Here is a 12533-nt window from a genome sequence, read left to right as displayed (position 1 = left end):
CCAAAAACACTTCTGTTAATTCACAGCCCTTCCCTGGATGAGTCAAGATTTTTGACACTCTTGAGGTGTCACCACAGAGCAAAGGATACCTCAGAGCAAAGTGATGGTCTCCCCATTTCTCAATTCCCCCTTCTATCTATTCAATTTCCAACAATTAAGATTTCAATTTCCAAATATATCCAAAAGATCTTCAGACATCCAGACAAGAACCCCATTCACAAAAACAAGGTGCTCTTACATACAGTAAAAACATTCCCTTTTTGTCAAGGTTTATTTTTCCAGTCTTCACCTGAGGCTGGTAGCTGGCAGCATCTTCTTTAAAGATAGGATTTTCCTTCATTGAAATATTCCATGTGGCCCTTTGGCTATCTAGGCATGTTTTACAGCCTAAAGGTGTAACACTTAGAGCACAGAGCAATGGCTGTGGGGCTGAATGTGCTGAGCTAATCCTAAAGTTTTCTGTACCTCTCAGCAGATCTCCGAGAGGCAAGGCAGATGTTGCTGAGCACAGTGATTCCCGCCACTGTTTCTGGTCTCAAAGCCTGAATTGTGTTAATTGCAGCTCTTGGTAAGGAAAAAGGAGTGCTGGTGTGAAGATAAGCACCAAATAGCAGACAGCCACATTCAACCCAAAATTTATACCCAGAGGGTGGGAACACTTAAGTCCCATCATCGCATACTACAGAGCCTGCTCCAACCTCACAGGAAGCCAAGACATCCAGGCACCTATGCACCTTGTGAACCTGTTCCCAGCATTCCTAAGGGTCACTTTGTAATCCATGGCATGTGCCTCCCCCTGGTACTTGTGTGGCTATAACAAAGAGGAGGACTAGCAGATGCAAAGCTGTGGGAGCAGAGCCACCAGGGGTGCAGCTGGGACCTCCATCAGGGCATGGTTTATGAAGGCCCCTAAATGGTCTGTGTGCCACCTTGATGTCAGTTTCCCACCAAGCCTCCTTCTCCCCTTACTTCCTGACCCCCAATCTCTGGTTTCTCTATTCTCTTCCAACTCACCAGAGTGGAGGAAGCATCCTTCATGGAGATGCACAGCTGTGATCCCAGCTCCATGATTGGAACCATTTTATTCATCTTTAGTCCTTAGCACTGGGCCCAGCACATAGTAGCAAGCAATAAATATTTGTCAAATAAGTGATGCTGTATCTCTGTGTATCTAGAACATGACATAAAACAGAAAATAAATGGTAGTGTACATAAAAAAGGGACACAGCACATTTCAGAAATTAATCAAAAATAAATCTTCTGTGAACTGAGAGAAGGAAGAATCAAAATAAAACAGAGTAGCACCATGATCATCTATGAACAAGGGACCAAAATGCTGTGTTTATAGTGAGAATAATCATGGAACTTCTTTCCACCTCCTGATTTCTGGGTAAGGGAAGAGGGATGTGGAGCTGACATTATTGTGTAGGGAAGGGACAAATAATCTAAGGAGCAGGAAACCTAGGTCTTCCAAAAAATTTACATACAGCCACTAATTGCCTTGTCTTCAAGTTCCCTCCTTTTTGATTATGCTAATGATATATACTGAGAACCTGAAAGATCCCAACAGAGAAGACATTGAAGCAGCTGTAAGGAAGAACAAGGTTCTGGTCTGAGAATCATTTATTCAATAAACACGGATTTACTCATCAACTATTATATGGTAGGCCTTGAGATGAGGACACAGCGCTGAACAGGACAGGTGTGGTCCCTGTCCTCATTAACGATGATATAGAGAGAATACCAGTAAGTATCAGGCTATTGCAATACTGCATGATGCCCACTATGGAAGGGTGCCAGGGTGAACACATGGGTCACCCACCCCAGGGATGGGGGCTTGGGGAAAGCGTCCCAGAGGAAGTGATATCTAAGCCAAAACTAGAAGAAGAAGTAGGGCTCAGAGAGGCAGAAGAGAAGGGACAGAGAAAGTAACCCAGAGGAAAAGGTGGGAAAGCATTCCAGAAGGAACAGCATGTACAAAAGGGACCATCTTTTCATGTGGCTTTGTGTCCGTTCCTCTCCTTGCGTGTGCTCTTATTTTCAGATAAGATGATTTGTAAAATAATGTGGCACTTCTGTTAAGGCTCATTATATAGATCATTTTTACAACTATCTGAATTCCAAAAAAGTTTTTCAATAATAATAATAATAATAATAATAATAATAATAAGGCTTACTTTCTCCACTTATGGAATAAAATCTATCTCAGAATTCAATCTATCCCAGGTCAGACCAAGAGTATAGCATTAAATTATCTGGTGATGAATTATGGACATGTAGGTTTTATTAATTGGGAAAGATTTGATACTCTGTCACTGTATCTATAATTTTGTAATCTGAGAGACCAAGGTAAGCAAGATGGATAGAGTTAAATCTGTTTTCTCTTAACTCGCGACTCCTACTAAATTTTGAATTGCTCTTGATTAGGCTCTTGAGTGTCCTACCCTTGCCTGAATGTCCCTACCACACCTAGTATAAGACAGATCTGGTCCAGGAGCTTTTGTGTGCTCCTCAGTCTCTCCACCAACCCTAGGATTGCATTCAAGTAAAATTAATAGCAACAGCACACCCCCACCCCAAACACAACTGGTAGCAGAAATGTTAGATCACAGGCTTAGCAACAGACTGTCTGCATTTGAATTTTGACTCTGGTAGTTATTAATTGTGTGGCTATAGGCAAACTACTTAACATCTTCTTGCTTAATTGCCTAATCTGTAAAAGGAACATAAGATAGGACTAACCTCATAGCATCTACTGTTTGCCTCATATTCACTGAATGATCAGGTATCTAGGTATCTGGCTAAATCTTCATCTTTTCCCAAAACCCTTCCATTAGGTCCCCTCTAAATCAATTCAAAATTGAAGCTTTATGGTGATTTTTCTTTTGAAATACCAGTACCTGCAAATCTAATGTGTTTTGACAACCCACTTTGAGGGCCACACCTTGAACCTTGTTATCACCTGAATTGCTCTACTTCAGAAAGACTGCCCTTTCATACTTGCTTTCTAACCACAGCCTCTTAATCTTCTTTATTTCCTATAAGCTCATTCTCATTGCACCTCCCAGAAACTCTGAATTCAGTCACAGATTCAGTAAACAAAAATAGATCGAATGCTAGGCACTCTTTCCTTGTTTCTTCCCTTTTCTTTCATCTTATCAGATCCCTTCTGGTTCCAATTTCCTTTTCTTCCCAACCAGGGCCCTACAGTTAATTATTTGAACTATTTTCTCTGCTACACCCTCAAATTCTCTGAACACATGTTTTTCTGTTTGAAGTCTCAGTTTCCTCTCAGTTTCCTCAAAGGAAAGCATATATTAATTCTTAATTTGTTTCTTGGATAGTTTCATCTTTCTGAAGGTTAAAGAAGTAATAAGCAAAATTGTTTCTCTAGATCTTGTACATTACTGGAGGTTACAAGTTAATTTGTATTCTCACCTCATACCACATATCAAATAGATCCCAGGTTATTTATAGATTCAACTTTTTAAAAAATCCAACTATTACAACAAACTCAGGGGATATAGTTCTCATAAGCTCTTCTTTAAAAAAAAATAAAATAAAAGACTAGCTTCAGCTAAACAAGAGATAAATGATAAAGACTCTTAGAAACAGAAAAATGACAACTACTGAATCCACTTAATTATAGTACTAACCAAAGAACAAAATAAAACAAAACTATGGATATTATAAAGGGAAAACAATGTAAATATTATATACTATGACAATACAGAAATGTTGTAAATAAAAAAAGTTGGTGAAGGACAGGTGAAGATACTTCCTTAACATTTTTAGCCTCATTTTAAAAGATATTACTTAATATATTAACAAGATACATATAAATATATAGTTTATTAAAACTTGCTTTTAAGAAAATAGATGTGAACACAAAGATAAATAAGCAAAAAATACAGTCAGAGAGGAAAAAGTTGGAGCAAGGAAGTATAAATAAATATTTTAGTCACTGTTTATGCTACGGAGTCAATAAACACTGCTGAATAAAGAAAAGATGAAGTATTTTATGTAAATATATATATAAATTTGTGTGTTATGTAAAGAAAATCACAGCTGGACATGGTGGTTCAGGCCTCTAATCCCTGTACTTCAGGAGACTGAGGTGGGAGGATCACTTCAGCCCAGGAGTTTGAGACCAGCCTGGGCAACATAGTGAGACCTCATTCCTACAAAATATCAAAAAATTAGCTGGGTGTGGTGGTGCATGCTGATGGTCCCAGCTACCTGGGAGGCTAAGGCAGGAGGATCACTTGAGCCCAGGAGATGGAGGCTGCAGTGAGACATGATTGTGTCACTGCACTCCAGCCTGGGCGATAGAGTGGTCCTGTCTCAAAAAAGAAAGAAAGAAAGATAATCACTAGAACAAAAACACAAACCTTTCTATTTTTCAGAACAGGGCATGCTTTTAAGCTTCCATTTCCAGGATGCAAATACAAGATTATACTTTCAATACTGTAATAGCAAAAGATTAAGAAAATCTATACGTCCAGCAATGAGAGACTGCTTAAATAATCCATACAGTAGAATGCAGTGCATCCATCTTAATGGATGACTGAGAGAGTTCAGTATGTAGTGAAATGAAAAGACATTCAAAATACATCATTACATAAAAAAGCAAGGCACAGAACAATGCATTTTATGTAAAAAAGAAAACATGTTATATATGCATGTACACATACATATGTACACATAGACTCTAGAAAGGTATTTATAAGGAGGATAAGAGTGAGTAATTTGGGAAGTAAAACTATGTGGCAAGAGACAGGAATGAAAGAGAAATTTATTTCCACACTTCATTCTTTTGTGTCTTTTGAGTTTTGTACCATGTTCACATGATACCGATTCAAAATTTAATGAATTTTTACAAAAAAAGTCTTTGCATTTCACCGTTGAAAGTGTTAATTTTTCATTATGATTTTTCCTTTCATTCTATTAAGACTCAGAAGTGCTGTAATATTTCTTAATAATTACTTCTTTCAATTTGCTATTGTAACCATTTTTTAATCAAACAATTTTTTCTTAGCCATATATTTTTAGGTTCAATGGGTTTTTTAAATGGGTTTTTAACATCCTATGGAATAAGTGGTTAAAGTACAAATGGAACAACTGACTCATGTGATTTACTCAAAACTTTCAGCATTTTAATTATGGCCAATTTTTAGATTGAACACTTCAGTAGTTATATATGAATAAAGATATAAATGCATTATTAAGGTTAATGAAATAAGGACAGGTTCAGCTTCATACACATAATAGGTCACATTCTTTGCCATTTCAGTTTTGGTGAGGACAAGAGATGCCTATCTTTCTTCATCACAGGGATACCTTCCTAATATTCTCTCCTACCATGAAGCACCACTGTGTCCAGAAGTTTCAGCAGCAGAGACTAAGCTAAGAATAAAGGAAATCATGGAAAAACTAGACCAGCTGATCCCACCCAGACCTTTCACCCACATGAACACGACCACCAGTGCTGCACACAGCACAGCCACCATCCTCAACCCTCGAGACACGCACTACAGGAGGCACCAGCTGGACATCCTGCTGGAGGTGAGAGACCACTTGGGACATAGGAAGCAATATGGCAGGGATTTCCTGAGGGCCAGGATGTCCTCTCCAGCCCTGATGGCAGGTGCTTCAGGAAAGGTGATCAACTTCAACAATGGCACCTAACTGGTCAGATTCACTTTGTTCTGGGGGGGGTCAGATACCCCTGTCTCTGCTGCTCACCCACCCCAGTGAAGGAGCATTGACTCTCTGGAGGGCGAGACACCAAGACTGTGACAGGATCATCTTCACGGGCCAGTTTTCCAGCGGCATCTCTCAGGTCAATACTGATTGTGCTCTGGTTTCAAACTCAAGTGCTGAATTGTGCCAGTACCTGCATACCCAAGAAGGCTTCTACTGCATGAGGCCTCAACGTGTTCCCTGAGAGGCCCTGGCCCATGTGACTACCAGAGACACAGCACAGAAAGGCAGAGCCTTTCACACAAGATTAAACCATCCTTCCAACACAACGTTCAAGTAAACAGGATGTTTTCCTATTAACAACTGCCCCAATCACTTTAATTAACAGTGAACTTGGCAATCTTTGTGTCCAAATACACATTGGGTCACAGCCTTGTTCTCCCGAAGGCCACAGTCCTATCAGGTGACCTTCCCCACACAGCTGCTCTCTTTAGTCCTTTAAGCCTGAGGATGGATGGCTCCCGACTGTCGCGAGCCCCAGAGTGCAGCATCGCCTCTTGTTGGTGTCCTTCAACTCCACCCTTTATTAAACTTACGTGGCCGCCAAGTTTGACACTAACATCCATTTCCTGCTGGACCCTGACTGACCCAGAGGACGTTTCATGTGACATGTACTGAAAGAGTTCACAAAACTGACAGAAGACAACATGGCTGGGAATTAGACGGGGGGAAAGTGACAAAAGATGAAGCAGGAAGGTGTCCAGGGCCAGCTGGATCATGGAAAATCTATTAAAGGAGTTTGGAATTTATTTCAAGTAAAACAGGAAGCTATCCAAGCATCCCATTCGAAACATTTTTCTTTTTTCTTATTAACTTGTATTTTATTGAACGTATACATACACAGTATCCAAAACATCAAATTGAGCTAACTATAGCATCAACTATACCAAAAAAATCCCGGCACTTTCTACCATGCTCTCCCCTCCCCCAGATGGAACCACTTTGAATTATTTTAACTGTTTTAAACTATGATATAAGTCTGTTTTGCATTGCTACGAAGGAATACCCAAGAGTGGGTAATTTGTAAAGGAAAGAGGTTCATTTGGCTCATGGTCTCACAGGCTGTATAAACATGGCACCAGCATCTGCTTCTGACGAGGCCTCAGGAAACTTCCACTCATGGAAAGCAAAGGAAGACCCCGCATGTCACATGGCAGGAGAGGGAGCAGGAGAGAGAGGAGGTGCCAGGCTCCCTTAAACAACCTGCTCTCACCTGAACTCAGTACCACTCAAAGCCACAGGGAGGGCACCAAGCCATTCGTGAGGGATCAGCCCCCATGAGCCAAAACACCTTTCACCAGGCCCCACCTCCAACATTGGGGATCACATTTCAACATGAGATTTGGAGGGGATAAATATCCAAACCATACCAACTATTTACCACCACACTTTCTAAATATCATGCTTATGTATCTTCTTCAGCTACATGAATCTCAGTTTTCTGAACAAATGATGAGTTGATATTTTTTAGGTGAAAGAGGCCCAAAGGCAATCCAGGGCTGAGACAGCAGCTAGCTCCCCATTACGCCATCAAGGACCTCTCTGAGACCCCTCTTTCTGCTCAGCCTCCTTCACTGTGACTTTCTTTCTCATGCTTATGGCCTCGGAGTCTCAAGAGAGATGTGCTCCCTCCGGCTATGCAACTGTGTTCCAGGCAAGAAGACGAAGGGCAAAGAGAGAGAGGCGAAGTCATGTTCTAGGCACATCTGCCCACTTCTAACAAGGCTTCCGGGAAGCCCCACCCAGTGACTTCTGATCATGCAGCACCGGCCAGAATGTGTAACACAACCACTCTTAGTGGCAGTAAAAGCAGGAAAATTCATATATTTTTTCCAGTAAGCATATTGCCACCCTACATTGTTAGTAGGAAGGATTCTGAGTAGGTCGCCAACAATGTTTACAACACTGTTATTTCTTGGTTTATCCATCTTGGTATTTTCTATTAATTTCCTAGGTTGGTAGTAGAAGATTTCATTCTCTTCACACAGTTCATTTTCCTTTACTACATTTTCTCATTATAATTATGTACAGTTTTTAAATCAAGTTAGTGTTTGCATTACTAATTAAATTTTAATATCTGTTGAGCCAAGTAGTACACCTTCTTTTCTCTGCCCAAAAAATGTATAAATTTTTTGTTTTACTAAAATTAATAATTGTCTTATTTGCTTGGTTTTCTATGTATTTATCTTTAATTTGTTGGCATCCTCTATCATATCTGCCAAATTTCTCCAAATTTTATTTTCCAAAATACCAGCACTATCAGATAATGTGCCAAGTCTCTCTTTATGCCTGCAGAAATCTTTCCCAGAATCCTTTATTCATGTATTCCTGTTGGCAATGATTGCTTTCTAACCGTGGATCAGCTATCAACATGGGACTCCTTCACCACTACCCTAGGAAACATCTATTGTTTTCACTGCCCACTTGGCCCAAGCATATCTTCTAAAAACTTTCTAAGAAAGGGAAGAAAGGCTGGGTGTGGTGGCTCACACCTGTAATCCTAGCATTTGGGAGCCTAAGGCAGGAGAATCACTTTGAGACCAGCTTGGGCAACAAAGGGAGACCCATCTCTAAGAAAAAAAATTAAAAATTAGCTGGGCATGGTGGTGTGCACCTGTAGTCCCAGCTACTTGGGAAGTTCAAGTGGGAGGATCACATAAGCCTAGGAGTTCGAGGCTGCAGTGAGCTATGACTATGATCACACCACTGCACTCCAGCCTAGGTGACAGAGCAAGACCCTGTCTCAAATAAATACATAAAATGGAAAAGAAAATTTTATTTTTACTTCTTGCATATCTAAAAATGTATTCATTCTATCTTTACATTTGTTGGATTATTTGGATGGGTTTAGAATTTTAGATTTATAATAATTTTCCACCAGAACTTTAAAGTCTATTACTTGCTGGTTTTTTGTAACTACAGAGTTCAGTGCCATTATAATTCATAATACATGTTATGTTATCTGTTTTTCTCTCTTCTTTCTTCTTAAAATCATCCCTTTATAATGGTGTTATGACTTTGGGTAGGTAGGATTAGGGATTCTTACTCTTTTTTAACTTTCATTTTAAGTTCGGGGTACATGTGCAGGTTTGTTACATAGGTAAGCTTGTGTCATGGGAGTTTGTTGTACAGATTATTTAATCATCCAGGTATTAAACCTAGTACCCAATAGTTATTTTTACTCATCCTCTTTCCCTCCTCCCACCCTCCACCCTCCAATAGGCCCCTGTGTGTGTTGTCCCCCTCTATGTGTCCATGTGTCTTCGTCATTTAGCTTCCACTTATAAGTGAGAACATGTGGTATCTGGTTTTCTGTTTCTGTGTTAGTTTGCTAAGGATAATGGCCTCCAGCTCTATCCAAGTCCCTGCAAAGGACATGATCTCATTTTTTTATGGCTGCATAGTATTCCCTGGTGTATATGTACCACATTTTATTTAGCCAGTCTATCACTGATGGGCATTTGGGTTGATTCCATGTCTTTGCTATTGTGAGTAGTGTCACAACGAGCATATGCATGCATGTGTCTTTATAACAGAATGATTTATATTCCTTTGGGTATACACCCAGTAATGGCACTGCTGGGTCGATTGGTATTTCTATGTTTAGGTCTTTAAGGAATTGTCACACTGTCTTCCACAATGGCTGAACTAATTTACACTCCCATTAACAGTGTAAAAGCATTCCTTTTTCTCCACAATCTTGCTGGCATCTGTTGTTGTTTTTTATTTGTTTGTTTGTTTTGACTTTTTGTAATAGCCATTCTGACTGGGGTGAGATGGTATCTCATTGTGGTTTTGATTTGCATTTCTCTAATAAGTAGTGATGTTGAGCTTTGTTTTCATGTTTGTTGGCCACATGTGTGTCTTCTTTTGAAAAGCGTCTCTTCATGTCCTTTGCTCACTTTTTAATGGGGTTGATTTTTTCTTGTAATTTGTTTAAGTTCCTTATAAATGCTGGATATTAAACCTTTGTCAGATGCATCGTTTGCAAAAATTTTCTCTCATTCTGTAGGTTGTCTGCGTACTGTGTTGATAGGGTTTGTTTCTGTTTTTGTTTTTTGCTGTGCTATTTAGTTTAGTTAGATCCCATTTGTCAATTTTTGCTTTTGTTGCAATTGCTTTTGGAATCTTCATCATGAAATCTTTGCCTGTGCCTATGTCGTGAATGGTATTGCCTAGATTTTCTTCTAATGTTTTTATAGTTTGGGGTTTTACATTTAAAGATGGTTTTTAATCCATCTTGAGACAATTTTCATATAAGGTGTAAGGAAGGAGTCCAGTTTCAATCTTCTGCATATGGCTAGCCAGCTATCCCAGCACCATTTATTGAATAGGGAATCCTTTCTCCATTACTTGTTTCTGTAAGACTTGTCAAAGATCAGATGGTTGTAGGTATGCGGTCTTATTTCTGAGTTCTCTATTCTGTGGCATTGGTCTGTGTGTATGTTCTTATACCAATACCTTGCTGTTTTGGTTACTGTAGCTCTGTAGTATAGTTTGCAGTCAGGTAGCATGATGCCTCCAGTTTGTTCTTTTTGCTTAGGATTGCCTTGGCTATTCAGGCTCACTTTTGGTTTCATACAAATTTTAAAATAGTTTTTTCTAGTTCTGTGAAGAATCTCAATGGTAGTTGAATAGGAATAGTATTGAATCTATAAATTGCTTTGGGCAGTATGGCCATTTAACAATATTGACTCTTCCTATACATGAGCATGAAATGTTTTCCCATTTGTTTGTGTCAGCTCTGATTTCTTTGAGCAGTGTTTTGTAGTTCTCCTTATAGAGATCTTTCAACTCCCTAGTTAGGTGTATTCGTAGGTATTTTATTCTTTTTGTGGCAGTTGTGAATAGAGAGTTTGTACCTGTTTTGGCTCTTGGCTTGACTGTTGTTGCTGTGTAGGAATGCTAGTGATTTTTTGCACATTGATTTTGTAACCTGAGACTTTGTCGAAGTTCTTTAACAGCTTAAGAAGCTTTTGGGCTGAGGCTATGGGGTTTTCTAGATATAGGATCATATTGTCTGCAAACAGGGATAGTATGACTTCCTCCCTTTCTATTTGGATGCCTTTATTTATTTCTCTTGCCTGATTGCCCTGGCCAGGACTTCCAATACTTTGTTGAATAGGAGTGGCGAGAGAGGGCATCCTTGTCTTGTGTTGGTTTTCAAGGGGAATGCTTCCAGCTTTTGCCCATTCAGTATGATGTTGGCTGTGGGTTTGTCATATATGGCTTTTATTTTGAGGTATGTTCCTTCAATATCTAGTTTGCTGAGAGTTTTTAACATGAATGGATGTTGAATTTTACGAAAAGCCTTTTCCACATTTATTGAGATAATCATGTGGTTTTTGTCTTTATCTCTTTTATGTGATGAATCACATTTATTGATTTGTGTATGTTGAACTAAACTTGCATCCCAGGGATAAAGCCTACTTAATCATGGTGGATAAGCTTTTTGATGTGCTGCTGTATTTGATTTGCAAGTATTTTGTTCAAGATTTTTGCATCGATGTTCATCAAGAATATCAGCCTGAAGTTTTATTTTTTTATTGTTGTTGTCTCTCTACCAGGTTTTGGTATCAGTATGAAGCTGGCCTCATAGAATGAGGGAGGAGTCCCTCCTCCTCAATTTGTTGGAGTAGTTTCAGTAGGAATGGTACCAGCTCTTGTTTGTACATCTGGTAGAATTCACCGATGAATCTGTCTGGTCCTGAGCTGCTTTTTTTTTTTTTTTTTTTTTTTTTTTTTTTTTTTTTTTTTTGGTTGGTTGGCAGGCTATTATCACTGCCTGAATTTCAGAGCTTGTTACTGGTCTGTTCAGGGATTCAGTTTTTTCCTGGTTCAGTCTTGGGAGTGTGTATGTGTCCAGGAATTTATCCATTTCTTTTAGATTTTCTAGTTTATGTGCATAGAGGTGTTTATAATATTCTGTGGTGATCGTTTGTATTTCTTATGGGTCAGTGGTAATATTCCCCTTGTCATTTCTGATTGTGTTTATTTGAATCTTTTCTTTTTTCTTAGTCTAGCTAGTGGTCTATTTTATTAATTTTTTAAAAATACCAGCTCCTGGATTTGTTGATCTTTTGCAGGGTTTTTTTGTGTCTCAATCTCCTTCAGTTCAGCTCTGATTTTGGTTATTTCTTGCCTTCTGCTAGCTTTGGGATTTGTTTGCTCCTGGTTCTCTAATTCTTTTAGTTGTGATGTTAGGTTGTTAATTTGAGACCTATCTAACTTTTTGATATGGGTGTTTAGTGTTATTAATTTCCCTCGACACTGCCTTAGCTGTGTCCCAGAGATTCTGGTATGTGATATCTTTGTCCTCATTAGTTTCAAAGAACTTCCTGATTTCTGCCTTAATTTCATTATTTACCCAAAAGTCATTCAGTAGCAGGTTATTCAATTTCCATGTAATTGTATAGTTTTGGGTGAATTTCTTAGTCTTGATTTCTAATTTGATTGTGATGTGGTCCAAGAGTCTGTCTTTCATGATTTCAGTTCTTTTGCATTTGCTGAGGAGCGTTTTACTTCCAATTATGTGATCGATTTAAAAGTATGTGCCATGTGGCAATGAAAATAATATATATTCTGTTGTTTCTGGGTGGAGAGTTACATAAATATCTATCAGGTCTATTTGAGCCAGTGCTGAGTTCAGTTCCTGAATACCTTTGTTAATTTTCTGTCTTAATGATCTGTCTAATACTGTCAGTGGGGCATTAAAGTCTCCGACAGTTATTGCATGAGAGTCTAAGTCTCTTTGAAGGTCTCTAAAAACT

General features: G+C 38.9%; 1 pseudogene; it reads left to right on the top strand.

Moving 5' to 3' along the window:
* Nucleotides 1-6102, top strand: part of LOC100614678 (NXPE family member 2-like) — an 8563-nt pseudogene extending 2461 nt beyond the window's left edge.
* The last annotated feature ends 6431 nt before the right edge of the window (nucleotides 6103-12533 follow it).

This window comes from Pan troglodytes, chromosome 9, assembly GCF_028858775.2.
Source record: "Pan troglodytes isolate AG18354 chromosome 9, NHGRI_mPanTro3-v2.0_pri, whole genome shotgun sequence".
Taxonomy (NCBI): Eukaryota; Metazoa; Chordata; class Mammalia; order Primates; family Hominidae; genus Pan; species Pan troglodytes.
The sequence above is the reverse complement of the archived record's forward strand: the minus strand, read 5'-3'. Positions and strand labels throughout refer to the sequence as shown.